This window comes from Elgaria multicarinata, chromosome 2, assembly GCF_023053635.1.
Source record: "Elgaria multicarinata webbii isolate HBS135686 ecotype San Diego chromosome 2, rElgMul1.1.pri, whole genome shotgun sequence".
Taxonomy (NCBI): domain Eukaryota; kingdom Metazoa; phylum Chordata; class Lepidosauria; order Squamata; family Anguidae; genus Elgaria; species Elgaria multicarinata.
In genome coordinates this window covers 143772782-143799265 of record NC_086172.1, presented here as the reverse complement: position 1 = coordinate 143799265, position 26484 = coordinate 143772782, and positions in this window count along the sequence as shown.

The following is a 26484-nucleotide window of genomic DNA, read 5'->3' as shown; positions in this document are numbered from 1 at the left end:
TTTTATCACAATCCCATTGCTTTTTAAAAATTATTTACAAGATAGTTATTTTTTTCTTTTCTAACAAGTCCTCATGCAAAATAGTCTAATTAATGCATTGCAAATAATGAAGTGCCACACTGCATGAATTATGTCTGAATTAAAGGTATCCTGAGCAAAGTTAGAAATATGAAATATTGCTATTTTGCTTAATGCCATCAAAAAGAGTGTCTGATTCTCTCTCCCTGCTTCAGTACCGTTGGCTGCAAAGAAGATACACTTGCTACTTTGTGATAGGCACAAATATCATTCAGATTTCCCCCCTTTTACAAAAAATACTTACACTTTATGTTTTTGATTAGTAGAGCATGAATAGAAAATTTTAATCATCTATAATGTTCAAACAGGTATGCATAATTCTTCTATGGCTTTAAAAGCAACCAACAAATTTGGTTGGTTGCTTTTCCCACAAACTGAAAACGTCTCACTGATGCAAATCCATGAAGTCTGGGTTGTTCCAAAATGCTTTATCAATTTTGCAACATATATTGCCATATTTGGGGTTCCCATTTTCTTTCTAAAAACCAAATCTGATGAATACAGATTTTTGACTTTTCTAAAATTATGAACATAGGCTTGCTTCTGTGCCTTTTCAGTTTGTTTTATTTTAAATGCTACAATCTATATTAGATATTGTTTGAGAATTATTATTCTTTGCAACAAAATTTGGAACAAATATCTTAAAGATGGCAAATCATTCAGCATGAGAGAAAAAAAGAAGAGAATTATGTGTCAATTATTTAATGTTTCTCATAGAACAGGTAATACTATGAAATCTTTCAGTTGTAAATACACATAGCCGTCTTGGACAGAGCCACCTTTATTGGGGAAAATGTGAATAAGGTTTTAGAATGGCATTAATTAGGTGTAGAGAGTAGAAAGACTTCTGCTTACAGAGACAAAGTAGTTTGCATCATGTGTCTGCTTGTTATTTAAGGGGTCGGCAAAGAAAATGTATTTCTGGTTTAGTAGTAAATGAATATCTCTAGCATCTAATGCATAGAAACCTTTTTTGCCATTATTCATTTCCAATAACAAATAATATCATACTAATTATTTAATTTTCAAACTAAAATATATTCAATTCAGAGAGCTTCATAGATGTCCCATTCATGTTTTTCTTTTAAAATTATTTTTAACTTGCCCATTTTTTATATTTTATGTGTGAATTTCAAAGTATCAGCCATTCACATTTTCACATTAAAAAAACGTCTATCTATTGATCTATTTATCTATCACACAAATATTGCTGCAATTTTAATTACCAAAACCTTAGTGCTTTAATTTTAAACATTCAAGTGGTAAATTAATCACAAAATATGCCTTTGAAAGTATATATACATCACTGAAATAGCTTTTGAGTTCATTGGACAAATCTATTATCACTAACTAGCAATACAGGGTCCATATAAGCAGTATACCTTTATTAGGCCAACCAAAAGAGTATAATCCTATGGATTATAAGCATAGGAATAAAAGTGTATTGCATTGATAAGTATCGCTTTCAGTGTGATCACTTGAGAAAGGGAAAATTTTCTTTAATAAAGCTCTTGTTTATTTGATCCAATTTAGATATTTATGTAGATGGGAGAAAAGCAGAAATGAAGAAAGAACTATTAGTTCCTATATTTATTTTTATTTGAGTCATTGCTTTCTGGGCTAAAGAAATGTAATTTTGCTCTATCTGTGCACTCAGATGCACTGTAAAATCATAGTTTGGTGTAGTGAGACCTCCATATGTTTTCTTTTATTTGTAAGAATTTAATTCTATTCAACCAGCCATGAGCTAATTTTCAGCAGATCAGGGTGTGAACAGAGATGTTTCTGACATGCATAATCTTTCTAATGCATCCAAATGAGATCTGTCACTAAAATAAAGAAATATTACAGCACAATCCTACGTATGTTTACTCCAAAGTAAGCTCTAGTGCATAGGATTGCAGCCATCATCAATTAGTTGTGTGAGTTTTGAACAGTTAATCAATTTTAGTTGCACCCTCCATACATTTTGCATTTCAACTTTGATCAGCCTCAGCCAGCATGGCCAATGGTCAGGAATCTATGGGGTGGGGTGGGGGTGGAGTGGAGTCCAAACATCTGGAGCTCACCATGCTGTAGGTCATAACAAGTCAAGTTATATTAATCACAAAATGAAGATTCATAGAAATAATCAATTAAAAATGTATGACACACACATCCAACTGAATGCAGAGTGAGCAATGTTTGCAGTTATACTCCTTTCATTATTAACTTGCCAGTATACTTTGCCTCCGTTTATTTCTAAATTGGACCAATGGTCCTTCACAGAAGGAAGAGGGTCCAAATGTTTGGATTGCATTTCTTTATAAATGGTGTATATAAACAAAGAATGTGGGAAGTCCCCCACTAGTCTTTTCCTGCAGAAACAAAGGGTTGGATCCAGGCTCAGTCATGCTTAGAGTAGATCCATTAAAATCAATGGGACACATTAGTCCTGACTAACTAAGCCTTAAGAATGTAAGAATATCCCTGCTGGATCAGACCAAAGGCCTGTCTTATCTGTTTTCATATTTCCCACAGTGACCAACCAAATGTCCATGGAAAACCTCAAAGCAGGGCATGAGATTCATAGCCTTCTCCTGTTGCATGCTGTCTCTAATCCCCATAACTGGAAGTCATTGGTAACCTCATCCACCAGGAATTTGTCTAATTTGTAAATTGCCTTGCTAGGATCCAGAGAGGATCCAGCCATCTAAGTTGGTGGCCATCATCACACCCTGTAGATCCAACCCAGAGGCCCTAGAAGAGATGTTTCCTGTAGCTCTGTGTCAATTCATCAGTCCCAGGCAAACTAGATGCAGGGCTTTGGGTTGTGCCCCTTCATTTTTACCTGCAATGCCTCAAGATACACTAAGGCCATTGCTAGATGAGGGTTTAGCAGGCGGGGGGGGAGGGCATCAGACATTGGGGGGGGGGGAAATCAGAGGCAGGGGGAGCGGGGAACCCCTTTTTTTTAAAGACCTACCTTATCGTTGTTGCGCTCCTGCGCACATGGCCCCTTTAAGTTTTTTTTAAATGGCTGACGCGACGGGGCTTTTCCTTACACCATTGCATGTCATGTGTAGACTGGGGTGATGGCCCATGCTAGCTGCAGTGCGGGCTCGCCCCTACTCCCCACCATATTAACAGGTAGGTCTAGCAAGGCCCTAAGATGCAACCACCCCAGTCTTTCCCAACGTGGTTCCCTCCAGGTGTGGGTCTACAACACCCATCATTCCCAAACAGCATGGTCCTCCTGCTGTGGATGATAGGAGCTACAGTCCAACACATCTGGAGGATTCGAGATTGGGGAAGATTGACCCATGTCATGATTTTAGGCCGAAGATTTGCCTTGCTGTTTTAACTGGGTTTTGGAAATTTTAGCAGTTCGCGACTTTGCCAGTTTTAATATTTTAAAAAATACTTAAAATTTACTTGTGGACAAGGGAAATAGAGAGTAGTAGAAAGCATCGCTTGCTCAATCAAGTCAAATTTAACCTAAACAAATATTTTAAACTATTTTGAAAAATTGCAGAAGGTAGTACCCACCCAAAGTTTGTTGTACATCAAGGAATTTCAAGTATAGATAAACCTGGTACATGTGAAGGACAAATCAGTACCTTTTAGTTTTAGATGATGCACACACGTCAGGGCAGACTCCATTTCAAAAGAGGATTTATTTTCTATATAAAGAAAGCCTGTGACTTTTGTAAGTATTGAAGATTCCAGAATAACCATAAATACTTGAGCTCAACTAAAAACTTTTCTTTTTCCTAAAGCTTTTAAAACTTGATGTTGTGCAGACTTTATACTGTTAGTTTTACCCTACCCTGTGCCTGCTTACCCTACCCTGTGCCTGTTCGCATTCTCTTCCCCTCCTTATTGTTTTACTATGATTTTATTAGATTGTAAGCCTATGCGGCAGAGTCTTGCTATTTACTGTTTTACTCTGTACAGCACCATGTACACTGATGGTGCTATATAAATAAATAATAATAATACTGTGCTGAATTTTCATGATGTTCCATTTTCAGTACAAAAAATAATTGTCCTGAAGATGTTGTTCTTGGTTTAAAAGTGGTGTTTTTGTTTTGCACTCCAATCCCCATAATGCACTAGGTTCCTCTGCAGCACTGCAACATCTCATGCTCTTGTGGAAGTACTGCCTGACAACTTGTTCTGTTGAAATGGATGCAGAGGCATTTGGTTCCTCCTTTTCTTGGCATTGAGTGCTTGCTGTAAACTTGGCTTTTAAAGAATCGCCATAGTTATTTGAGGCTCAGAGGTCTCTACAGCTGGGAACTGCCTCCACAGGATGCTGTATAATATTATGCATCCAATAATATTCTATGCTGGAAGAAGGCTGTGTGTGTGTGTGCTGGAAATGTTATGTTGTTGACAAATAGCACCATTAGGTTATTGGGTTTACTGGTAGCTCACACACATCTGTTTCTAATAATGAAAAATGTCAAGAAAGACAAAAACATGAAAAAGATTATTCAGCCCAGCCATAATTTAATGAAAATTAGTGCATGAGCACAATCCTATATGCATGCTTAGAAAAAGTCCTACAACTCCCAGCATGCCCCAGACCAGAGTTGTAAGACTTTTTTCCTTTCTAAAGGATTGCATAGGATTGTGCCTTAAAAGAGTGGAATTCAAGGTTTGTCTAAGAATTATGTTTAATGTTATTGAAGTTCTCACTAACTTGGTTTGACAACATATTCTATCCAAGTTTTCCAACTGTAGCTATTAAATAGGTATAGTGCCTAATTCCTTACTGTGTGTTCTACATGTTAATAGCTAACATTACTGTTCAACCTGCCACTGTAAAAGGCAGGATATAAATGTATTAAATTTAAATAAATAAATAAATAAATAAATAGTCTACCCCTGTGCTAGGACAATAAAGATATTTATCAACTCTGATTTTTCAAAAGAAAAAATCTTCTGAAGATTGTGTAGTATTAAACTCTCTTAAATCATAGCACCAGACTAGAGGTATAAAATGGAATTTGCTTCTTTTTCTGATGGGCTCCTCACCTGCTGCTCTCTGGGTGATACGTTAGGTGGCCCCAATCTTTGGACCCAAGATCCAGGCCTAGCTTAAGCTGATATACCGATGATATCCTTATCTGGGCAGAGTTAGCCTAGCTACAGTTATCTGTGCTCTGATTAGCTCTCGTCTGCATTATTGCAATATGTTATATGTGGGGCTGCCTTTGAAAACGGTCAGGAAACTTCAAATGGTCCAAAATGGGGCTGTGAGATTGTTAACGGGAACTGGGCAATGTGATCGTATTATGCCAGTACTTTCCTTCTGCACTGGATGCCAAGCCATTTCCAGGCCCAATTCAAAGTTCTGGTATTAACATTCAAAGCCCAAAATGGCTGTACCTTCTCGGATCCTAAAACCATCTTTACAAGTACTTCTCTGGGAGCCCCTGCCAAAGGGAATGAGGCAGGTTGCTACAATGAAGAAAGCCTTTTCTCCTGTGGCCCCCAGTTGTGGAATTAGTTTCCCATAGAGGCTCACCTGGCACCTACATTGTGCTCTTTCCTGTGCCAGGTGAAGACCTTTGTATTTCCCCAGGCATTTTAGTCTTTTAGCTCTGTTGTTTTAAATCTGTTATTGTATTTTAAATCTCTGCATTGCTGTTGGGTTTTATTTTCATTTGTGCTTTTATATTGTAGTTTTAAGCTTTTATATTTTATATTGCATTTTATGATGCATTTTGTGGTTTCAGTTGTTGTGAACCGCCTAGAGAGCTTCGGGTATTGGACAGTATAGAAATGTAATACATACATACATACATACATAGCTGCACCATTGCACACACTGCTATAACACTCAGATATCATTAATATCTGCTCATTTATTCCTGATATTAACACCAATATAAATAGCATATTGGCTTCATTGTGATATAGGTATTATTTGTCTATATCCAATCTCATGAGAATTAATTCAAACAAAGGAGAGTAAATTGAGATTATTAAAAATTTCAAAGGGTAAATAAAATCTCTTTCAATTATGGTGATGAATTTTCTCTCTCCATTCCACCCCTGCCCCACCCACTGCCCTCCACTCTCTCTTGTATATTATATATATTATAAATTCAATTAAAAAGAATCAATAAATGCGACTGTCATCAAAAATCAGAAAAGAAATAGTGGGAATACAAAAGGCGCAGTTGCATGGAAATGTATTTTCCTGCTAATGGTTGGCTGGAAGACATTAAAGGACAAAAGGCAGCTGTGTGCAGTTGGGAAGCAAAAGAGGAGAAAGACAAATGGAGCAGCATAAGTTTGAAGGATGGAAATGAAAGTCATTTTCCAAGGCCCCAGTACTTTAATACCAGAATAGCTTTTGTTAAATAGGCTTCATTTGCCTGCGAATAGAAACATTTTATAGCAAGTTCTTCTGAATAAGGGTTCCATTAAGTTACTTCCTTATATATTTAAAACAAATGAATTAAAGTAAAATTGCATGCATTTAGAGAAATATAGGATCTGCAGTGTAATTCATGTCCATTTAAACCTAACTGCAAGCAACTTAAATAATGTAACTCTTTCTTTGTGAGTCTCATGTTCATTTCCCCCCTTTTAAATCTCAAATTCTTACTGTCCTGTCTATGGTGCTGGGGGAGGGGAGTGAATACTGGTAAGTTCTTATAAAAACCTACAAATGAAATTCTCACTCTTTTTCTGCACCATCGAAATGCAAAAGGTCCAGCTACTCCCAGCCCAAGAGAGGATCATCTTACACCTTCCTTCCATGTAGCCCTTAAAGACAAGGAGCCTACATGTAGGAAAAAGAGATGGAGAGACTAATTTAGCACCACAAACATGTCTGAATAAAAAGGGATTCAAGCCCAGACTTTTAAGGCCTCAGCACTGTCTGGATGGAAAAATCTGCCCGGATGGACAAATTCAATTTTTAAGAATCTCAAGTTCTTTCTGTCCCATTTATGAAGGAAATCACAAATTCAAATAAGTTCATTCATTATATATATATATATATGAGAGTGTTTCACTCATCTTTCATGGTCAACAGCAGGTTTTGAGGGTGCATGAGGGACTTGAGTGGGGCAAGGAGGAATCGTCTCCTTCCCAGTTCCTCTGATAGAACTATTTCCCTCTGTGGAACAACACAAAGGAAATCTCAGGTCCATGGGTCATAGACTTGTACATTAAAAACTGAAGAAAATGAGGTAAATAACTTGCCTGGTTCTTTGAAAGAGTAGAAAGGGGGGTGTTTATTGTCAAGGAAGGAAGGAAGAAGCTTGAAGCACTTGTGAAAGAGGGCAAGATGAACGAACTCAATTAAAAGATCCAGGAAAACTTGGTAGTCTCATCACTGTTTTCATGGGAAGGTAATCCAGCCTGCCAGACTCCTCAATACGGCCACAGAGAGATCAGAGATAACAGCAGGGATGTGGACAGCAGGGGACTTGACTATCACTGGGAAGAGTGACCATAGCCATTGAAGAGCAATCAATGAAGAGGCCTTAAGAAGGAATTCCACAATTTGTGTGCCATCACTGAAAAAGCCCCATCCCACATCCCCACAACTGCTACTCCCTTGGCAGCAGAATGTGAAGCAGGATTTCTGAAGATGAACACAGATGATAGACAAGGCGGTCCTGCAGATATCTCGGTCTCCAGCCATTTAGGCTGGTCCCTCATGATATGTTTCCGCAGAGCTGCAGCATGTATTCATGTATGTAGGCAGAGCAGGCTAATCACATGGAGTTTTTCCATCCAGTTCTTTCTCTCCCTCTCCCTCCTGTGGAATGCCAATCATATGGAAAAGCTCCGTAGTGGCTCTCCCCTACCATGCTTGATTGTAATATTCATTCATATATATATATATATATATATATATATATATATATATATATATATATATCTATCAGCCCCATATACTGCAGCTCCACATGGAAGACACAAACTGTGTGTATGAAAGCAGCCTGAATGGTTGTGTCTAGAGAGGATAGATTTGGGCACTAGGCAGAATGTATCTCTTTTAATTTATGGTACTATTTAGAATTACACCTCACTCCTGTAACAAAGTTTTCCCTCTCCATTATGTGAGCTGGCAAATCGCACTGATGGCGCTGGGCAGGCGCTGATGTGAAAAGTGGAGCCTTTGACCACCTGGGAAGATCATTCAATGCCTGGATCTTCTTCCTTTGCCTGTGCCATGGAACCTTTCAGAGATTCACAATTTCCTCACCAATATCTTAGTGACTGAGGGCACAATCAACCTGGGATCCCTCCCCTTGTACACTTCCCGTTCATTTCAATGGGGCTTGTGCAGGAGATGCTGCCAGTGGATTCATCCTTGTGTTTTAGAAGTTTTACTATTAACTCTATATTTGATTTTATCTGATTATGACATAAATGCAGGCGCATTAAGTGGGCTGATGTCAGCAATCAGGACTGCTTGTTACACAACATCAGTAACAGGGACTCAGGTGTGAAACAACTGTAATTATAGGTATTTAGCCCAAATGTACGTCAGTTGTAACTGATTAGCTGTGCGAGTCTTTATAGTTAATTGAAATACTTTATCAATGAATGTCTTGACTTAGCAGCAATACTAACAACATAAACAAGAGATTCAGCTGACAGTAGAGTTTCCCACATGTTAATGTGACAATTTCTAGAGGGGTAGCCATGTGAGTCTGTTGCAGCAAAACCAACGAAGTCTACAGTGGCACTATACACATGGACCACATGCGGTGCTCTGTGGGTGGCCGGGGGTCACACATACATGAGCATATAAGTACTAGCACCACTGGTTAAGTGTCCCCACAACCACCACCCCAGTGATCTTAGAATCCACCTACTTTGGTCAAACAGAGCAGCAGCAACAGCAGGCAGCTCTATGGTGCAAGAGGATGACTGTGAGAGCACAGACCAGAGTGTCTCTGACAAGGAGGAGATTCCAGAAATGAGAGGCAGTTTTACAGAGGACGCAGGGGAAGGTAAGAGGTGGTGGGGAAAGCAGTGGCAGTTTGGCTCAAGGTGGGTGGGGGGATGAGGAGGAGGGGAGGCAAGCAAGGCAGATGGAAATCAGCACAGTTATGTAACTATTCTACATTGTTATTCAGCTGTTAATCCACTGGATCTACTTTTGGTTTCATTGCAGAATTGCAATCCTAGCACTCCATGAGGAAAATTTCCTTTCCTGCTTTTCTGCTACATAACCTCTAGGTGGCACTGTGGTATAGCAGAATAGTGCAAATACACAAGAGGAAATCAAGCTTCCTCTCGTTTTCACAGTTAAATGCCACATTTTCCCTTCTCTAAAAAATTTTTTTTGGCAAAAGTGCTGGCTAGATAAAGGTCACATCATCCAAATAACCTGTAAACAACCATGAATGTAAGGAATGCGGAGTGCACAATAAATGCCTCATGTAGAAAAGCCCATGTTCCAGGGGGAGCAAAGAGGAGAAGAGGAATGTGGCCACTTTGTTTCTACCAACCGCAGCAGCTTTGGCAGCACAGAGGCATATGGTCGGCTGCACAATTGCTCTTCAAGGGCCACATGTAGACCACAGACTGTGTGCTGCCAACTCCTGGTATATATGACTGCAGCCAGGATTTTAAAAACTAAAACAGGGCGATCCTTGTGTTCTCCACTACTTTTTGTAAGGAGAGATAGATAGATAGATAGATAGATAGATAGATAGATAGATAGATAGATAGATAGACAGACAGACAGACAGACAGACAGACCTATTCATTTTTCTCAATTACACAGTCTGGAATATGCAGAGTAGGCCCTACCATTAAGCAAGGAGAGGTCGTGGCACAAAGGGAGAATATTTTATGATACCACAAAAAGGAAGCAAATTGTCAATTACCACAGAGATAGGGTATCATTTGGATTTTCTCCGTGAGGCACCACAAAGTCTTGGAACATCTCTGGAAATACTATGGGAGGGATATGTCCTACGGATTTGTTATACTGGGTTTTATGTAAACCAAGGTCACAAATGTTTACTGTTGATGATGATGCCATAAGAGGATGCCTCTTAGAGCCAAACACTTCCTCAGCAATATGAGGCACTTAAATCCAGTGGTGCAGCTGGAACTGGACCTTTGGGCCGAAGTCGAGGGTCTTACAACTCAGGAGCCCCCAAATGATAACTCAGCAAACAGGCCCAGCGTCAGCACCTCTCTTTTTTAAAAAAGAACAAATAAAATATTTTATCATCAGTGAGCGGCCAGCTATACATATACATGGTTATGGCTGGTCGTTTCATTATTTTTACTTTTTATATATATTAGGTTTTGGTGCTTATGACTTGCTATGATGTCATTCAATGATCTTATGCAGGGGAAGAGGTGGAGCCTACCATCCTTCCCATATACACATTCATTTAATCAACAACTTGGATGTCTGAACAGGCAACTGTCAAGACTGCATTTAACCATGTAATATCAAGGGGTCAATTTTCCTTTGGGGAGCATTTTTTAAATTATTATTTTAACACAATTGTTGTTGTTACGACATTTACATCCCTCCTTATTTCCTCTTGCAAGGAACCCAAGGCAGCTTACATGATCCTCCTCCTTTCTATTTCATCCTCACAATGCTGTGAGGTAAGTTAGGCTGAGATTCAGTGACTAGCCCAAAGTCATCCAGTGAGCTTCATGGCCTAGTGGGGAACCCAGGCCTCCTGCATCCCAGTCCAACAAACTAAGCACTACACTGCTGGCTTTCAATAGCCCACATATCTTCTTTTAAAATAATGTTTGTTTTCCTTTTAGGGCATACACAAATTTGCTAGCTGCAATGTATGTTCATTTCAGGGTTTTATCAGTGGTAATGCTCTAGTTGTAGAATAGTCTTTACAGAGAGACTCACGTTTTCAGCACCAGGACTGAACAACTCCCCCCTCCTCCTCCCAAGGTTTTTAGTCCTATTTTGTTTTTAAATGGTTATTTTGTTGTTGTTTTTGTTGCTTTGTTTTTAAAAATATTTCCACTGCTGCTGGCTTTTACTCTGGATAATACTTTTAAAATTTTGTTTTAGATTGCAAAGGTTTCATATTATGTATTACCATGTATTTCAGGGTTTTAATTTTTGTGAGCTTCCAAAGAGCCTTGGGTATTGGGTGGTATAGAAATGTAATAAATGAACACAATCTTTCTTTTCTTTTTTCATGTGTACTGAATTCAGATACTTGCTGAAGGTTGCCACTGTTCCTGATTCGAACCAAAGCCCTCATAATTTCTGAGCCTGTCTCTGCTTTTTCAATGAGCACCACAGCAGTTTAGATGGCAGTCCCCTGCCTCTTCACCTCATCTCCCTAAAGCAACCGTCCTTAAACGGGTTCCTTCCAGATGTTTCAGACTTCAACTCACATCAGTGCCATCCCACATGGCCAGTGGTCAAGCATGTTGGGTGTTGTCATCCCAAACATCTGGAGGGCACCAGGTTGAGGGTGGCTCCCCTAACGCTCAGTACAGGCAGCTGGGAATTCAAGAAGGAAAAAGTATGAGTATGTGAAAGGCTTGACAGCACATGTGCGACTGGTTCTAAGGAAGGAGAGAATAAATAGGCTGCTTGCAGAGTTCAAGGGAGAAAATCAGCTCAGAACAGCAGCCCATAAAAGCAATCTTTTTATTATTAAGCCCTTAGAAACAAAATTATGTTACTTCATACTACAGCAAATGCCTGTTTTCCTGTGGCCTTTTGCCTTTAAGAGAAAAGCAATCATATCCAAGGTCTGTTTTTGTTGTTGTTGTCTTGCAAAGACTCAGGCTGTTTTTGTTGAAAAGCAATGGTCGGGAATTGAAACATAGGGAGCAGTTTAGTAAAGCTTATTTGCAGGGACGGCTCAGTGTTCTTTGCTGCCCTAGGTAGAGCGGGGTGAAAGTCAACTCCAGAACAATCTCACGTACCACTTTGCAGTTGTCCTTCCCAACTTTTGGGTCCCCAAACATTTTTGGATTACAACAACTCTCATTATCCTCAGCCAGAATGGTCAGGGGTGATGGGAGTTGTAGTTCAACAATATCAGGGGGCCCAAGAATGGGAAAGGCTGTTTAGGGTCTAACTTGATGCTTTGTTCACCAAGTAGGACCATGGACCACAAGTAGGACATGGTGCAACAGCACCCTCCCATCCATGTATCCCAACAACTGGTATATATAGGCTTACTGCCTCTGATACTGGAGGTAGCACATAGACATCAGGACTAGTAGCCATTGATAGCCTTCTCTTCTGGCAATTTATCTAACACCCCTTTAAAGCCATCCAAACTGGTGGCCATCACCACTTCTTGGGGTTGTGAATTCCATAGTTCAACTATGGGGGATTCCACACGTGGTACTGAGGGCGCTTCCATGCGCCCTCAAAGCGATCGTGTAGCTTGTCTGGAGAAGAGACGAAGAGGCGTCCTTGCCGCTGCCGCCGCCACCACCCACCTACTTCCTCGCCGGCCGGGTCGGAGAGCTCGGCGGAAGAAGGCGGGGTGGAAAGCTTCTTCCGCTCTCCACCCCGCCTTCTTCCGCTGAGCTCTCCGACCCGGCCAGCGAGGAGGTAGGTGGGTGGCGTCAGCAAGGACGCCTCTTCCTCGTCTCTTCGCCAGGCAAGCTACACGATCGCTTTGGGGGTGCACTGGGGGCGCATGGAAGCGCCCTCAGTACGACGTGTCGAATCCCCCTATGTGTTGTGTGAAGAAGTACTTACTTTTATCTGACCTGAATCTTCCACCAATCAGCTTCCTGGGATGACTCAGCATTCTAGTATTATGGGAGAGGGAGAAAAATATCTCCCTCTGCCATAATACTAAAAGTTATGTTGTTGAAGCACAATCTGGCCATTAAACAAGTTACTGAAGGAAGCAGCCCAATTTTTCATTCAACTGGTGTAAACTGTGATTTGGGATACATCACTGATCCCTGGCTTATATAATCGCCAGTTTCAGCCCAAGGGCAAAATTCTATTTTGGAAAAGCTCTCAGGGGACACATTCCAGTGGTGCATGGAGCCAAAGGCAAAGGAGTTGGGCTGAAAACACTAGCATAAGGCTTTTAGCTTAAAGCTTTATAGGGGTGGGTGGGGGAGAGTTGCACAAAAGCTGGGAAACCCCAAAATGACCAGTGGTCAGGATTAGGGCTATGCTTCACTTTGCTTCGGCACATAGAAGCGATAGTGAGGCGGCCTGATTTGCCTCTGGAAAAGTCAGAGGAGAAGCGAATCAGGGGGGCTGTGGATCAAGGTGAAGAGGATCGCCTCGATCCAGTGCTCCGAATGTAGGTAAGTGGGGGGGGGGGAGGGGGACTCATCTGGCGCTGCCACCGCAGTCCATGCAGCGATGGCGATGGATCCAGGTAAGGGGGCAGGAAGAAGGGAGGCTTACCTGTGTCCATCACAGTCCATCGCGGGCTTCAATTGAGGCTCTGGCTTCAAGCAGAAGAGGCCATGGCCTTCTCTTCCGCTTGAAGCCAGGGCCTCAATTGAAGCCCGTGATGGACCATGACGGACACAGGTAAGGGGGGGGGGGTTGGCCTACCCGGCGCCAACGGCGGCGGCGGCGTCCATGCGGCAATGGTGGCAGCGGAGCCAGGTAAGGGAGCAGGAAGGAGGGAGGCTTACCTGCATCCATCGCGGTCCATCGTGGGCTTCAACTGAGGCCCCCGTTGAAGCCGGAAGTGAAGGGTGAGGCCTCTTCCGGCTTCAAGTCGGGGCCTCAATTGAAGCTTGTGATGGACCATGACAGACACAGGTAAGGGAGCAGGGGGGTTGGCCTACCTGGCGCCACCGGCAGCAGTGCCATCCACGAGGTGGCGGCGCCAGGTAAGGGGGCAAGGAGGAGGGAGGCTTACCTACATCCATCGCAGGCTTCTATTGAGGCCCCAGTTGAAGCCGGAAGTGAAGGCCATGGCCTGTTCCGGCTTCAACCCAGGGCCTCAATTGAAGCCCGCGACGATAGACACAGGTAAGGGGGTGGGGGGTTGGCTTATCTGGTGCTGCCGCTGCCACTGTCCATACGGCAACGGCGGCGGAGTTGGATCTCGCTCTGCAGAGTGGGGGACGGGCAGATCGGCCCAAAGAGGATTGGGCCTGATCCAGAAGTTCCGGATCAGGCCACAAAATGGATCGGGGGGCGGGGGCCATGCACAGCCCTAGTCAGGATAAAGGGAAGGACACATAGCCATCTGAGGAAACCCAGAGGGACAGATTAAGATGCCCGGAGAGCCAGATTTGGCTCTTGGTCTAGAGGTTCTGCACCCCAGGTTTAGACTATTTCTGCAGCTATAATTCAACTGCCTCTGTCTCACACACATAAAATTAAGGAATAGGCAGAAGTAGACCATGGTCCAGCAATGGACCAGAGGCCATTTTCTGACACCTCACACCTGCTGGTTGCTAAGATTCTTGCAAAGATTGTTGGGCTATGCAAATCTTGGCCTAACCCAATCAGCAACATACTTCTTACATTCTTAAACAAGCATGCATATTCAGGATCATTTGCCTTAACTGTTGAAGAGATCCTATGTAAAGGGCTTTGTATATTTTAAAATACATTAGTGGACTGGGGGATGCTAGCAAAAATGTTTAAAAGGGAGACCATACAAAACGGACATCAATCCATTTCTGTTGTATGGGGAGAGGTGACAGCTCAGTGGGAGAGAACATGCTTTGAATGCAGAAGGATCCAGCTTTATTCATTAGCATCTCCAGGTTAAAGAACAAAGAAGAGCAGCTCAGCTGGCAGGTGTTGTGAAAGAGCCAAGAGAACTTCTCCCAGAGGAGAGCAGCTTTCCCTAACCTGGCACCTCCAGGTGTGTTGGTGAACAGGTCCCACCACCAACATCCAGCATGGTTGAATACATCTCAAGGACACCTGGTTGAGTAAGGCTAGAGTAGACAATACTGGGAAGAATTGACCATGGTCTACTTCTGCCCGCTCCTTAATTTTATGTGTACCCTGATCCGGCATGAGGCAGCTGTCTATCCTCCTCTATATAGTCTTGCAATTAACTTTACAAGAGGAAGGAGGAAGCAGCCACTCCAGCTGTGGGCCACCTCTGGTGCCAGCTCCTGGACGCCACTGCTGAGGCCATCAGAGGGAGAGGAAGCCACAGTCCTGCTTCCATTGTGCTTAGATGCAAGTCCAACACCTGCCAAACTTTGTAACGCGGAATCTAGTGCCTGAGTTTGTTTCTCCCCTTCCTTTTCCTTTTGTGTCATGCCATTTAGATGGTGAGCCTATGGGCAGGGACTGCCTTGTTTCTGATTTTGGGGGCCCTTTCTAGCTGAAGAGGATATAAAAGTTTGAATCCAAGATGACGTTGCACATTAAATGAACTATTGTGGATCCCTAATAATGGTAACTGTAAAACTTTGGCATTTCAATGAAATGTCAAATATGCCTTGAGAAAAAGAGTCTTTCTGGTTATCCAGGCAGCCTTTGAAAAGTGGGGTAGGTTAAGCTGAGAGGGATTGATTGGCCCAACATCATCCATTTGGCTTCAAAGAGGAGTGGGGATGTTAACTCCCATTTCTCCAGGTCAAGTCTATCTGCTATACCAGACTGACTGATTCCATGGTTAAGAATTAATAGGAGTTTTTGAAAGCAGATGTAGCTAGCTTGCCAATAACAAAAATGTCAAAAATCCATATTAGTGGAATTCCTTTATTAATGTCACAAAAAATGTGCAAGCTTTTGAGATCGCCAGATCTCTTTGTCAGGCAAGATCTTATAAACAATGTGGGTGGGTGGGCGGAGTTGACTTGATGTTGAAATCTTGGTGTCTGCACGATAACCATCCTGAGACGAACTAGAAGGAGGAAGGCTGTGCAGAAGGCTCTATCAAGGGATGGGCTAATTTCAGGTTTCACCTGGAGCTTTCCCTAAGGCTCCTGGGAGCAAGACAGACAGATAAGAGCCAAATTGGCATTGCCCGGCTTTGGGTAGTTAAGGCTAATACAGTGAAGTCTTCCTATGAGAATACTTAACTTTCCAGAATACAAATGCTGTGATGGGAAAGCTTCACCTGTTGCGTTTCTGCCAATGGCACAGCTGCTAAAGTCACAGGAAAAACTTCCAGGGGGAGGAGGGAGATGGCATGGCAATCCTAGACAGGAAAAGCTTCCCAATAAATGAAATGTGTATGTGAGCGAGGTGACAGCGGAAGAGGATGCTACAGCTTGCTAATTTAAAAATACTTTCAGGGCCTTGGCTAAGAGATTGCTAAGAGCTGCTCCTTGAAAAGTGAAATATCAGGCAGGCAGGGCCCTCTTTGGGCTGGGTACTGGCGCTTTGTAACAACTGCCTTCACCCTGATCCCACCCCCCCCACTCACCCCTCCTCCTCCTCCTCCTAAGAAACATCTCCAATGAAAACTTCGTCTTTAATAGCAAGGCATGCTTGTTTGTTTCCACCATTGTGGCTGTAAATAACAATATTGCCCCCCCCTGGGGGGGGGTGTTGGGCGAAGGGGGAGGGGAGCATTGTTTACGGCAGTTTTCTTATTCCGAACCCGGCTCTCCCCACGCCACGCCACGCCACCCCCCTTGCGCGTCTGCTGCAGGCAATGCAAATTACGGCTCCCCCAGGCGAGTGGGAAACGAGCCGCTCTACCCAGCTCGTATTAAAGCCGCCTGAAATGGAGATTAACAAGATTGGTAATTAGGCGAACTGAAAGCCTGCCCAACACATTGCACCTTTCCAAGGCTCTGTGTTGGTTATTATTACCTTGATACAATGGCCTCGGAGTACAGTTCAGTGATTTCAATATAAAGCACAAACGAGGCACCCACCTTTGCAACACTTTGGTAGAGGGGTGTGTGTGTTTGAGCATATTGGGCTCTTTCTTTGCAAAAACAAACAAACAAAGAGCCCCAGTGTGAAGAAGAAGCATTTTAAAGAAATTAAATTAGAACTAGGTGCCGGGAGGCTGGACAGCAGCAACCCCCTGCTGCAAATATTCCTCGGTAGTGGGGTTGCTAACACACACACACACACACCCCACCTCACAGGCCTCTGTGACGTTTACAGTGGTGCGAGAGGCAACAATTACTTTTTCACACACACCTCCACTCATGACTGTATCTTCATGCCAAAAATAGATACACAAATGTGGCAAGACAAAACAAAAATTACTTGGTGAATTTACACGTGTAGCGCTTAAAGGCACAGGAGCAGTGCCAGAACCAGGAGCAGCAATTCTGTTCTTCCAAATACAGAAATATCTACTCTCACATAGTCCTTTAATCCTGGTATTCTAAGGCACCCATCAAGTGGCTTTTTAGGAAGACTCAGATGGGTTTTGTGAATTTATTTTGAACCTCCTTAAATCCTACAGCATTAGCCTATTGGTCAGTCATCATGGCCAGTGGGTCAGGGAAGATGGGGGTTGTAGTTCAACAACACCTGGAAAGTCACAGTTTCTGTACCCCTGTTGAATGGACTCTCAAAGCAGGTTAAACCTATATTAAAATACAAACAACTACAACGAAGACAGCCAGTGAGGTGTAGTGGTTAGAATGTTGGATTGGGACTCGGGAGACTCGGGTTCTAGTCCACACTGGGCCATGAAGTTCACTGGGTGACTTTGGGCCAGTCACTGTCTCTCAGCCTAACCTACCTCACAGGGTTGCTGTGAGGATGAAGTGGAGAGGGGCAGGACCATGTGAGCTGCCTTGGATTCCTCGCAAGAGGAAAAAAAGTGTAATAAACAAACAAAACTACCACTTAAAAGAGGCACTGTTCGATTGTGGAGTCATGACTAAAACCAATCTATACTGATCCCAGAAAGTCTTTGCTAGTCTTGTGAAGATCCAAGGGGCGCTGACCTTGTTGAGAGTTCCAGATCAGCTTTTGAGTTGGGGAGGAGCTGGTCCTTTCTGGAACCCTGAGTAGCTCCAAAGCGTGCTTCAAATCAACACCCTCTGTTAGAGATGATGCAAGAATTTCTCCCCATCCCTAGTAAGAAGTTATGGGCTAAAGAAAAGAAAAATAAGACATCAGGATAGAACTGCAAATTTTACACAGATCTGTACTGTACCATTAAAATAATTTCTAAAACATATTTAAAACCCAATATCCAAACTAGTACCACTCAGGATAGGGGCTTTTTGGGATTTTTTTTTATTTCAAATGAAGCTCACCATATAGTTAAAGTGGATAGTGTGAAATAATGTGGGTTCTCTGGATCCATGCTGAAGCAGTCATTTGAAGTTTTGTAAATCTGCCACTTAAGAAGACTATTGGGTTGACATCAGGCCCATTCAGATGTGCAACTTCCTCACATGCATATTGAGTTGGTGCAATCTTCTTCCTGAATGTCTGAATCTACTCCAGCTGGAAGGGAACAACCTGTAGTACAGCTCTGTCTTCTGCCCTCAAATAGGAGGTTCTACTCCTGAAGTATTCTTAGAAGAATAGGCATGGTTTTGGAATGGAAAATGCCTTGGTCGCCCTGTGGGATGACCTCTGTCGGGAGAGAGACAGGGGGAGTGCGACCCTGTTGGTTCTCCTAGACCTCTCAGCAGCCTTCGATACCATCGACCATGGTATCCTTCTGGATAGGTTGTCTGAGTTGGGAGTTGGAGGTACTGCGTTGCAGTGGTTCCACTCCTACTTGGATGGCCGATTCCAGAAGGTGGTGCTGGGGGATTATTGCTCTGTGCCGTGGCTCTAAAGCCATGGGGTTCCACAGGGCTCTATTTTATCCCCTATGCTGGTTAACATATACATGAAGCCGCTGGGAGAGGTTATCCGGAGATGTGGACTGAGGTGTCATAAATATGCGGATGATACCCAGCTCTACCTTTCCTTTTCATCAAACCCAGGTGAGGCAGTGACTGTTCTGAACCAGTGCCTGGGCACGGTAATGGACTGGATGAGGGCTAACAGAGACTCAATCCAGACAAGACGGAGGTACTGTTAGCGGGTGGTTCATTTGTCCGGCGAGGTGATGTTTGCCCTGTCCTGGACGGGGTTGCACTCTCCCTAAAGGATCGGGTCCGTAGTTTGGGGGTGCTCTTCGATCCAGAACTGTCACTTGAGGCACAGGTGAACTCAGTGGCAAAGAGCACCTTTTATCAGCTTAGGTTGATATACCAACTGCACCCTTATCTGGACAGTGATAGCCTAGCTACAGTTATCCATGCTCTGATAACCTCTCGTTTGGATTACTGCAATGCGTTATACGTGGGGCTGCCTTTGAAAACGGTCCGGAAGCTTCAGCTGGTAAAAAACAGGGCAGCCCGTTTACTAACAGAGACTAGCTGGTGAGATCACATTATGCCAGTCCTTTTACAACTTCATTGGCTGCCAGTCCAGGTCCGGGCCCGATTCAAAGTGCTGGTATTGACATTTAAAGCCCTAAACAGTTTGGGGCCAGGTTATTTGAAGGAACGCCTCCTCCCATATGTACCTACCCGGACCTTAAGATCATCTACAGGGGCCCTTCTCCGTGAGCCCCTGCCAAAGGAAGTGAGGCAGGTGGCTACTAGGAGGAGGGCTTTCTCCGCTGTGGCACCCCGGTTGTGGAATGAGCTCCCCAGAGAGGTCCGCCTGGCGCCTACACTGTAGTCCTTTCGTCGCCAGCTGAAGACCTTTTTATTCACTCAGTATTTTGACACTTAATTTTAACTTAAATTTAAATTATACTGTTTTAACTCTGTATTTTAACCTTATATCAATTTTGCTGCGTGGTTTTATCCTGGTTGTGCTTTTTATATTATATTTTGTATTTGTGTTTTTAACCTGTTGGTTGTTTTATGATGGTTTTAATTTTTGTGAACCGCCCAGAGAGCTTCGGCTATTGGGCGGTATAAAAATGTAATAAGTAAATAAATAAATAAATAAAAGATGCCCACTGAAGTTTCTTTTGGAAACCTCCAAAAGAAAAAGGTTCTACTATTTCTTTAGGTAGTTTAGTTCACTGCAAGTGCTTATCATTGATCCTAATGCTGAACTTGCATTTCTCTTCTTAATTGAGGCTTATTGTTTCTGTCCTCACTGAGGGTGCTTCCAGAAAGTGGGCTCCTAGTAATACTGGTCAGCAGATATTGTGCCATCATTCCATCCTGAGTTTGTTTTGTTGTTGTTGTTGCACAACGGATTTTTGATGCTATTTTTTTTAAAATGGAAGCAGTAGTGAGAAAACATGGGAGAGTTACAAGTGGAAAACATTGTCATCTGGATCCCCACCCCATAAATTTGTGTAGATGCGTTACAGTAATGGTGTGATAAAAGCCTCATCTAGAAGTATCCTGGATAGATTGAGAGCATTTGTTCATTCCCCCCCCCCCCGCCCCAGGGGTATCTGGTTTGAGATAGAATGCTACACTAGATCTGTGCCCTTCTTCAACCAGGTGCCTTTCAGGAGTTTTGGGCTACAAGGAGGGTAAGAAGAGACCTGATAAGAGGTATACAAAATTATGCATAATCTAGAGAATGTGTTTAGGGAGACATTTTTCTCCCTCTTTCATAATATCAAAACCCAGGATCATCCAATGAAGCTGACTGGAGTTAGATTCAGGATGGATAAAAGGAAGTATTTTTTCACACAGCGCATAGTTGAACTATGGAATTTGCTGCCCCAAGATGTAGGGATGGCCACCAATTTGGATGGCTTAAAAGGCTGTTGGATAAATTCCTGGAGGAGAAAGCTATCAATGGCAACTAGTCCTGATGGCTATGTGCTACCTCCAGTATCAGAGGCAGTAAGCCTATGTACGCTAGTTGCTGGGGAACATGGGTGGGAAGGTGCTATTGCACTTGTGTCCTCCTTGTGGGTTTCTGGTAAACAGCTAGTTGGCTACTGTGTGAACATAATGCTGGACTAGATGGACCCGTGGTCTGTTCTAGCATGGGTTTTCTTATATTCTTAATTCCTATCAGTTGCAGCCAGCATGCCCAAAGGTCAGGGGAGATGGGAGTTGCCATCCAAAACATCTGCAGAGCACCAGGTTGAGGCATGTATGAATGTTCATTCTGACATCCTTTGTTTTAAAAATATGAGAGGTATCAATAATATATTCCATTGACTCTCCAGTGCATCTTTCTCTGTATGTATAGCAGCATTTACAATCAGGTCATATGTCAACTATCTTAACATTGTTCTGGTGACTGGTAAACTACTTGAAGTCTTTACTAAGGATTTTCCAGATATCAATAGAGATGGAAGAATCAGCTAAGCTTGAGCTTGTCAAGGTTCTCTGAGCTACACCTTGAAGCTCAGTCCTCCTTGTTTCCATTCCTGATTGCAAATTAGTGCAAATTAATGCTTTATGTGTGTATGTTCTGTGTTTTAAAATTTTAAATTTTGCATACTTGTTTTTATCTCAATTTTAGAATTTCTGTAAACTGCCCAGAGAGCTCTGGCTATGGGGGCGGTATATAAGTGTAATAAATAAATAAAATAAATAAAAACAAGCTGTTGTTGTTGTTGTTGTTGTTGTTGTTCAAATCAGAAAAATGCACATTTGGGTGAGCTTTAATTATTATTTTTTAAGTGTCCACCCAATGCATACTTTCCCCCCTCAACTAAATGCACATTTTTAAAGTCTACATTTTTCAACAGCACGCAGTTTTCAAGCTAGCATCACAAGCTCGGGAATGTGCAAGCTTTGCCCACAAAGTGTGCTCATGTTTGGCAGGCAAACAGGGCAAGTTCTGGTCACAAATGAATCATAATGAAATTCTCCTGCATCCTTAGATATAAAGAAAAAGATTCTATTGCTAGTGCTGAAGTTGGGAGTAAAACTTGACTGTTCTGGATTTAGGCTCATAGCCCCGTGCCATGACTCCACATAAAGGCTGGGAGAGCAGTTTTGCTACTGGAGGGAATAGTTGTGCTGTAGTAGAATCACCTGGGTACCGATACCCCTTTTCTTTCCCCCCCTTTTTTTTTAAAAAAAAAATCTGCTTAGATGTGTGCCCTCATGATGGAGAGGGGTGCTGCATAAATAGTGGGGAAAGGAGAGAGTGAGCCTTGCTGTTGTTCTACCTCCCCACTTACACACACACACACACACACACACACACACACACACACACAGAGAGAGAGAGAGAGAGAGAGAGAGAGAGATTTTAAATGCAATATGGGAGCACTATAAGAGGGAGTGCTCAGCCTCTTAAAAGATCAGCACAAAGTAAATTCTCCAAATGGCACAAAAATGGAGCAGGTGTTACATTGCTGGTTATTTATAAATGGCTTGGATGAGGACGTAGAGCGGATGCTGATCAAATTTGCACACGACCTGAGGCTAGGTGAGCTAAAGCATTAGCAGACAGAATCAAGAATCAAAATGACCTTGACAAGCTGAAACACTGGGCCAAAACCAATGAGATGAAATTCATCACAGATAAATGTAAGGTCTTCATTTTAGTTACCCCAACAAAATGAATCCACCACTATAGGCACAAATATAGGGTGGGAGCTTAGGGAGACCTCACTTGGCAGTAAAGTATATGATGTGCACTTTGGCTGTATTAATGGAAGACCAGCATCCAGAGCAAGAAAAATCATGGTTTCACACTATTCTGTATTTGTCAGGCTGAATCGGGAGTACTGTGTCCAGTTCTAGGCATATTTTAAGGACATTGGAAAACTGGAGTGGGTCTAGAAGAGGGCAACCAGAGAGTGGCGGCACCAAGGGGGGCAAGGAACTGTGGATTCAGCTGCTCTGGCCACCCTGCCTCTGCCCAGGAGGGCCATCCTGCAAGCTGCTCTACTCTGCCTGACCTCTTGTGATAGTTGCTTCAGGAGGCAGGAGCAGCAGCCACACTGTGGGGAGGAAGTAGCACATGGGGGCAGAGCTGCTGCCAAGAAGAGCAGTAGGCTGGCCAGCTTGGGGGGTGGGGGAGAAGTGGGTCTGCTTCTGCTGCCGCAACATATCTCCAGGTTCCCTTCTCTCGTCAGGAGTTGCAGATTGGGGCCCTCTCCCCTCCTGAGCTGCTGCCCTCCTCTCCTAATCAACCCTGCAGATACTGGGCCCGTTCAGAAGACACCTTAAACCATGGATTTAACCATGATGGTTAAGCCAGAAAGCCAGGCCGTGTTCAGAAGAAACCTTAAACCATGGCTTTATTCACCATGATTAAAGCCATGGTTTAAGGTGTCTTCTTAACGGGGCCACTGTGAGGTTTGGGAGAATGAGAGAGACAATATGTGTCTGTGCTCTCCTCATCCCACCCCAAAACTGGACTCCAGCAGGACTGGGAGAGAAAATAAAGTGGGGGCGGGGAGAGAGAGAGGACCTCCTGGCTAAGGAGGATTTGGGCAGGGATGAAAAGGGAAGGAGGATTCAGCTGCACTTTTTTCCAGAATGCTTGCTAAAACAAGTCCTATCTGCCCTTGCTTATGTTAGGGTGTCCAACCCCATTTTTTCCAAGCAGATATGATGTAGTAACTAGCAAGCTGTTCTTTTTGTAAACACGGTATGTGTGTATCTTGTGTCACTTTAAAAACAGAGCTGCAGCACAACCCTAAGTATGTCTACTCAGAAGTAAGTCCCCTGAGATCAATAGGAATCACTCTGAGGTAAATGTGCATAAGATTCAGCCTGAAAAAGAAGGGAGAGTGAAGAAAAGGCAGTTGAAAAGGAATTGTAGAAATAGAATATCAAGACAACTGTGGGATGTTTAACCATATTTAAAGACAATAAGTACAGTAACGATTAGCGCCCCTGCATAACTATGTTTCAGTCCCAATTAAATAATCACAACAGTGAACCAGCCAGGTTTTCCATGGGAAAACTCTGTACCAGGTGACAGATACTTATTTTTAAATGTTATATGAATACTTTCCTATAACAAAATGGCTAAATTCCTCCTGTTTTATGGGGCACACTTCCCCCCCTTAAACCTGTGTAGGCTGACCATATGAAAAGGAGGACAGGGCTCCTGTATCTTTAACAGTTGCATAGAAAAGGGAATTTCAGCAGGTGTTATTTGTATGCATGCAGCACCTGGTGAAATTCCCCCTTCAACACAACAGTTAAAGCAGCAGGAGCCCTGCTCTGTTTTGTATCTGGCCAAGAGGGCAAGGCTCCTGCAGTTTTAACTGTTATGATAAAGAGGGAATTTCACCAGGTGCTGCATGCATATAAATGACACCTGCTGAAATTCCCTTTTCTATACAGTCCAACATCCGGAGGGCACCAGGTTGGGGAAAACTGCATCTATCCATCTATCTGGCTTTGAGGGGCAGAGGCCTTCCAGGCCAGAGGGTGTGTGTGACTTTGGCATAAGGTTCAGCCCCAGTACCTCTTTCTGCGAAAGACAACCTCGCTAAGAAACAATCCGTGCATCTCGCTGCTGTGGCCTTCCTCCCTTCTGCTCCAGGTTATGGAGGCTGACCCAGGTCACATGCTCTGAATTAAGCCCTTCTCCTCCCTCGCTGAACTTCTAATTAACTGTAGCAGTCTGGAGGGTTCAAAGCGCACATCCTTCTTTTAAAACCACACCCTATTTAGGATCGGCTGCTGCCTGAGCCTGAGAATGGATATGGCAGCTTTTTAAATATGATATAATATCCCCTTAATTGGTGCTTCATAGGGCTGTGTCTGAAATTCTGGTCAATTTCATCCTTCCATAAAAAGCGAGGGGGAAGCACCACCCTACATCTCCCTTCTAGCCTGTGATTTTCTGGAGAAGCCATTGAAAGCAGCGAGGTGACTGATCTATTGAGCAATTCCAGAGTACCTTAATGTGTCAAAAATGTTTTGTTTGTTTTTTTGTGGGAGGGGGGAAGAAAGTGCCACTGTAAATGCAATCACCTTCATTGGTGTCGCCATTGTTAAGCGAGAGGCAAAGTATTGCTAATTGTCCTGCGTTTTAGCGGGGTTGTAAAGCATTATGCAGTAAGTACACCGAAGGGTCAATTTGTGAAGTGAAATACTTAGCATGCAAAGCGTCATACAAGATGCTGTGTAATACTTGACCTCTCAGCATAATCAATCTTGCAGTGAAACGCTGCACATTCAGCCAGGCCTGAATAGAGCCTCAGCAGAGGAACAAAACCAGAAAATGCTCTCTTCATTCCCTGCCCCCCCACCCTTTCTACCCACTAAGCGAAAATTATTCTTTATAATGGCCATTGCAGCAATTAGCCAGCATTTTGGAGAGGGGAGGGGGAAGAGGGAGGGCGGGAGATGACGAATAAATGTGCAGAAATAGCAATTTCTTCGTGGCAATGAGATTTTTCTATGGAGGCTGCAAATTACTTGGAGGTAACTGAATAATGGTTGCCTGAGCTCTCTTTGCCAGAAAATACGGCGTGGGTGGGTCTAAAGATTTCCTCTTTGCAGCTAAATGTTTAGACATTTGACTATTTTAATTTTACTCACAGTCTGGCTCGATTGACCCTGTTTCCCCCCATTGATCATTTCTTGTATGCCTGGAAGGAAGGCGTGCAGTTGATGATGGGGGCCCTTCCAATTAGAGCGGGTGTGTGACACGCAAGTACAATCAAGGCCTGTCCGTCCGCTGAAACGGCTCCAGGATTTTAAAACTGCCTTCCCAGATCAATACATTTTAATAATTCCACATGCTTAGCGGGCGATTGTTGTTCTCTGCAATGGACGGCCTAATTAGGGGTTGATGTCTTCTTCTCCTTTTCTTTTTTGAAGTTTAACTTTCCGAAAGTTTAACTCCATGTTAAAAAGAAAAGAAAGAGAGAACAAGCCCAACTTTTTTCAACAGCAAGTAAAGAGGCTCAAAGTTCCCTTACTAACATTAATGTCAGACAAGGGCAACTTTTGGGGATTTCATTGATAATGTCTGCATTTTAAAAAAGTTTAAACTCTCTGCGCTTTAGGGTGGTTTATTCCCCCCTCCCTGGGAAAATAAAGGAGTTCCAGGGGCAACAGCAGGAGCAAACCATTCTTTCCCTGATCTCAAGCCCCCTCTCTCTGTCTCCACCCCCATCTCTAGATAATTAATGTGTTATGCCTAAGTTGTTAGAGATGTTGCATTAACATCATAATTTTACTTCACTTTCTTACCTGGGAACAAGCCCCATTGAACACAGTGGGACTTAACATTGAGTAAACATGCGTAGGATTGCACTGAAACACTGAATTCTCTGTGTTTCCTTCTTCCTCCCATTCCCTAAAGGCCTCTGCTTCTGCTTTTCAGAACTACCCTCTGATACTGTGGGATAGCAACATCAGAATGTGGCATTTATTTCACCTAATTCAAAGACTTGACCATTTGCTTTCTCAGTTACGCTTGCATAAATGTTCTTCTCTTCTAGGTCCCAACACTAGCTTAAATAAGATCCAATGAGCAATATACGTTTAATGTTTCCTATAAGGACTTTTTAAAAAATCTTAGAAATCTAAATTATGTCATTGTTTTAGAGACTCACAAATAGTAATTAAATTCCCCCACCGATGGCAAAATGTCAGTCTGGTTCTGGTTGGAGCAAAATCATCACA